Source organism: Rattus norvegicus, chromosome 9, assembly GCF_021556685.1.
Source record: "Rattus norvegicus strain SHRSP/BbbUtx chromosome 9, alternate assembly SHRSP_T2T, whole genome shotgun sequence".
In the NCBI taxonomy this organism is placed as follows: Eukaryota; Metazoa; Chordata; class Mammalia; order Rodentia; family Muridae; genus Rattus; species Rattus norvegicus.
Window position 1 is genome coordinate 4035624 of NC_141542.1, and position 5033 is coordinate 4040656.

At 47.7% G+C, this 5033-nt stretch overlaps 1 non-coding gene and 1 pseudogene across 1 annotated transcript; both read left to right on the top strand.

Moving 5' to 3' along the window:
• Positions 1 to 2653: 2653 nt before the first annotated feature.
• Positions 2654 to 3561, top strand: LOC148003225 (18S ribosomal RNA; annotated as a pseudogene; the record flags this gene model as incomplete).
• A 1041-nt stretch (positions 3562 to 4602) lies between these two features.
• LOC134480628 (5.8S ribosomal RNA) lies at positions 4603 to 4755 on the top strand. Its single transcript, XR_015630017.1, has one exon. It is a non-coding gene; the product is annotated as a 5.8S ribosomal RNA (ribosomal RNA).
• Positions 4756 to 5033: the final 278 nt, after the last annotated feature.

Sequence of the window (5033 nt, forward strand, 5' to 3'; positions counted from 1 at the left end):
ATCCACGAGTTGTTTAGCTTATCTCTGCAAGACCAAGTTGCCTTCATATGAACTATATATGTATTCTTTTTTTTTTTTTTTTGTTCTTTTTTTCGGACCTGGGGACCAAACCCAGGGCCTTGCGCTTCCTAGGCAAGCGCTCTACCACTGAGCTAAATCCCCAACCCTATGTATTCTTTTTTTAATTCTCAATATTATGTTCTGTTGCTCTGTAATATTAAGCAGAAATTCCATGTATGTAATTTTTTTCTTGCTCCAGAAATGGGAGAAATGGAACACACATATGTATAGGGATACTTTCTCTAAGTCTGGGTATGAATCAGCTTTACAGAATTCTTACCATATATCATGTCAATTTATTTCCTTACTTTAATTTATGCATATATTTTAAGTCCTATATTTATAGAATTCTAATTTTCTGATTCTTTTAGTTGAGTATTTGCTTGTTTCTGCATGTGATTGCACACATGTGGATGATGGAGTACAATTTTTGGCATCAATTTCCTCCTTCCACTGTGTATGTCCCAAGGACCAAACCAAGGTTAACAGCCTTGGCAACAAATATCTGTACCTACTGAGCTATTTCACTCTTCCTAGTATATTTCATAATTTATTGTTGCAAGCCCAATTGCTACCCCATGCCAAAAAAGGAATGTTTTCTTGCTGGTGTGTGCTATAATCTAAAGCATTTCTTTAGATTAAGACATTGTCCTCTTTAATACCCTATTATGATACATATAATATCTGTGGGCATGCAGAAACACATATACACACATAATTTCACTGACATACACTGTCGGTGCCCCATGCCCGCACCGAGACGGTACCGAGAATCAGATGAAAGCCTGCAAAATTAAAGAAACACACACACACACACACACACACACACACACACACACACACACACACACACAGAGGTTATTATTATCCATTCTTTTGTAAAACTTTTAATGATATCACTTCAATACACAAGCTTAGAGATATACATCCACAAACTCTCACCTACAAACTATATAGGAAGGTTTTTTATCAATGTGATATAAAACTAGAGATAACTTGGAAGTAGAAATCTTAACTGAGAAAAAATTCTTCATAAGATTGTCCTATGAAAAAGCCTGTGGGCACTTTCTTGATCAATAATTTTGTTGGAGGGCCCAGCTCACTGTAGGTTGTCCCACTCCTGGGTTTATTGTTCTAACTTTTATAAAAACACAGGCTGAGCAATAAACAATCTTCTTCCACGTCACTCTAACATTTCCTGCCTGCTTAATCACTGGGATATTTTCCCACCCTACCTGACGCAACTAGGATTTCTTTTAGTGATTTTGTGTTTTGGACTGATGGTTGCTAATGGGATTATAAAACAAGACTTAAGTTGAATCTTTCAACCTTCAGAAAATGTGTAGAATAATTTTATTCTAATACCCTCATCTTTGAGACACAGGACATCATATATGAAAGGCCAGAAAGATTCTGCCATAAATATAGGCATCCTGAAAGGTTAATTCTTTACAACCAATAGGTCCAGGTAAGAACTAGGTAAATAAATATTAGCAAAATGATTGTACATTGTAAGGTTAGTTTATATAAGGAAGTAGCCATGTTTGAAAGTGTCATATAATTAAGGGCCAGATAAAGTAGTAATTCAAAGAAAAAAGTGACAGAATGTATCACAGATAAAATATGCCCAATTCACATGAGAACAGCTTAGAAATAAGAGAATACACAAGAGTAGAGAAAGAGAGACAAAAATAGACAAAAGAAAGACAGAGAGAAGTAGAGCAAGAAAGAGCAGTTGTGGTGTGTGGCATGTGTTTACGGAAGTTTTCTGGACATGATTTTACAGATTCAGGTTCTGAGAGAACAAACTATTCACTGGGGAAAACAGAAAAAGCTGGAGAATTAGAAGGATCCAGAAGATTGTAACACATTGTCCAAGTTAATGTGAGTCCAAGTAGGACAACTCATGAAGATGCCAAGAGAAACCATATTGAATCAGTCAGCTTGGAAGGTTGGATTACATGGAGGCTAGAAGCTCCTAGTATTAGGTCTATAAATAGTAGAACAGAGGGAAAAAATACTCTGGCCTCAGCCTAAAGGACTTATTTGCATAGCTTGGGTAAGACTCTTATCTCATCACTTTATCTAAGAAAAGAAAAGTGACATTCACTTAGAAAGACATACAGACAGACACACACAGAGACAGACAGACACACACACATACACAGAGACACACAAACACACAAACATAGAGCTGTGTGGGGAGGGAGAGAAGAAGAGAGGGAGGGAAGAAGGGAGAATGCTTGCAGTCAACCATTGAGCTGAGAACAAGGTTCCAAAAAGAGGACTTACAGAAAGAACTGAAGTAGTTGAAGGGGTTTGCCATCCTATAAGAACAATATCAACCAACCAAACCCCTGCCCTCGATCTTCCATGGACTAAACAACCATCCAAAGACTACACAAGGATGAGCCTATGGCTCCATCTGCATATGAAGCAGAGGATATCCTTTTCAGGCACCAATGGGAGCAAATGCCCTTGGTCCTGTCAAGGCTTGATGCCCCAGTGTAGGGAACTCTCAGAATGGGCAGGTTGGAAGGAGTGAGTGGGTGAGTGAGGAACTGCCCTCAGAACAGGAGGCATGAGGGGAAATAATAGCTGGTTTCTGGAGGGCAAATCAGGAAAATCATATTTAAAATGTGAATTAAAAAAAATCCCCTCCCCCAATGAAAGAAAAAGAAAGAGAAATGGAGAAAGAAAAAGAAAAACAAATGGGGGTACATAACTAAACAGATGCCCACTGGGGATGCGACAGCGTTATTCCCATGATAGTCAAGCATCTTCTGGGAAACCAAAGTCTTTGGGTTCTGGGGGGAGTATGGTTGCAAAGCTGAAACTTAAAGGAATGGACAGAAGGGCACCACTAGGAGTGGAGCCTGCAGCTTAATTTGACTCAACACAGGAAACCTCACCGGGCCCGGACACAGACAGGATTGACAGATTGATAGCTCTTTCTCGATTCCGTGGGTGGTGGTGCATGGCCGTTCTTAGATGGTGGAGCGATATGTCTGGTTAATTCCGATAACGAACTAGACTCTGGCATGCTAACTAGTTACACGACCCCCTGAGCGGTCGGCGTCCCCCAACTTCTTAGAGGGACAAGTGGCGTTCAGCCACCCGAGATTGAGCAATAACAGGTCTGTGATTCCCTTAGATGTCCGGGGCTGCATTAGCGGCACACTGACTGGCTCAGTGTGTGCCTACCCTACAAAGTCAGGCGCGGGTATCCCATTGAACCTCATTCGTGATGGAGATCGGGGATTGCAATTATTCTCCATGAACGAGGAATTCCCAGTAAGTGCTGGTCATAAGCTTGCGTTGATTAAGTCCCTGCCCTTTGTATACACCACCCTTCCCTACTACCAATTGGATGGTTTAGTGGGGCCTGATCGGCCCATGGCCCTGTTGGAGGGCTGAGAAGAAGGTCGAACTTGACTGTCTAGAGGAAGTAAAAGTTGTAACAAGGTTTCTGTAGGTGAACCGGTGGAAGAAGGATCATTAACGGAGAAGGCCGAGGGGGTGTCTGGTCCTTTCTTGGGCCTGTGTGAGTCCCTCCTCTCACCGGGAGGCGCGTCCCCGGGTCCCGGTCGCATTCCTGGCATGTGCCACAGCCGGCTGACCAAGTGAGCATTTCAGGAAAGGCGGGGGTCTTTACGGAGCGGTGCGTGGAGTGTGTCTGGTCTGGTCCGTCGAGGGACTTCCTCCATTTTCTCTCTCTCCCTCGCTCCTCTGCCTACGTCCTCGCCTCCAAGCGCCTGTCTCTGCCTCCGCCACTGCCACTGCTGCTTCTGCCTCAGCCGGCTCAGGCGCCTCCCTTGCCTGCAGGCCAGCCACGGCCCTTGGCGTACTGAGGTCATTCTGCCTCTTTCTGGACCGGCTCCGTGATCTCATCTCGTGTGCACGGGGGGGGGGGGGAAGGGGGGAGGCGCGGGGGGGGGGAGAGATATGTGATCTCTTCCCGGGCGGTGGTGGGGACACGCTCGCTCTCCTCATGGCACCTGCCTCCCCTTCGCCACAGCTCTCCAGCTTTGATGGTGCCAGGGTGGCTCTGTCGAGTGCGGGGGTGCCTGTGCCGCGGATGGGTTTCACGCACCCCGTCCCGCCCCGCCTTCTGGGCCTACCGTGTCCGCCCCGTTCCTGTCCGGGTACTTAGCAGTCGTGTTCCAGCGCGGAGGTTTAAAAACCCCAGGGGGGGGGGTCGCCCTACCGCCCATTGGTCGTCCGAGGGAGGGCTGGCGCTTCCAGAGGCGTCGTTGCGAGCCCCCTCTGGCCGCCCATGGAATCCCGGCCCGAGGCCCGACTTGCCCGCCCATTGGCTGGCTGCCGCTGGGTGCTGGTCCCACGTCCTATGCGTCCCGCCTATCCATTCCCGACCCTGTCTTTTTTTTCTTTTCACATGTATCCTTTAGTTTCCCGCTGGCGGGCCTGAGGTGGAGCCGCCTCCGGTTTGGTCCCTCTCTTCCCGTGCAACAGGGGCGGGTGGGGGAGGTGGTGCCATTGTTAGCTCGCATACAAGTCTGCTCACACCCCAGATACCTATATGACTCTTAGCAGTGGATCACTTGGTTCGTGCGTCGATGAAGAACATGGCTAGCTGCGAGAATTAATGTGAATTGCAGGACACATTGATCATGGACACTTTGAACGCACTTGAGGCCCCGGGTTCCTCCCGGGGCTACACCTGTCTGAGAGGCGCTTGAGGATCAATCGCTGCCACGCCCCCTGCGGTTTCGTCGCCGTGGGGGGGGGGGGGGGTAGGGCGCGTCGCGCAGCTGGGTCTCTGCTTGCAGGGCCTCTTCCTTTGGCCCTCCATCTCCCGAAGTTCAGACTTGGGTGGCGTCCGTTGGTCGTCCACGCCCGGTGGATCTGCTTGGGCCTCGATCTGTGGGCCTCGATCTCCCCGTCCACCGGCGCCAGGAGCCGACCACCCTTCTCGTGGCTCATTCCTGCTCGCTCCGCCGCTCCAGCTCCCG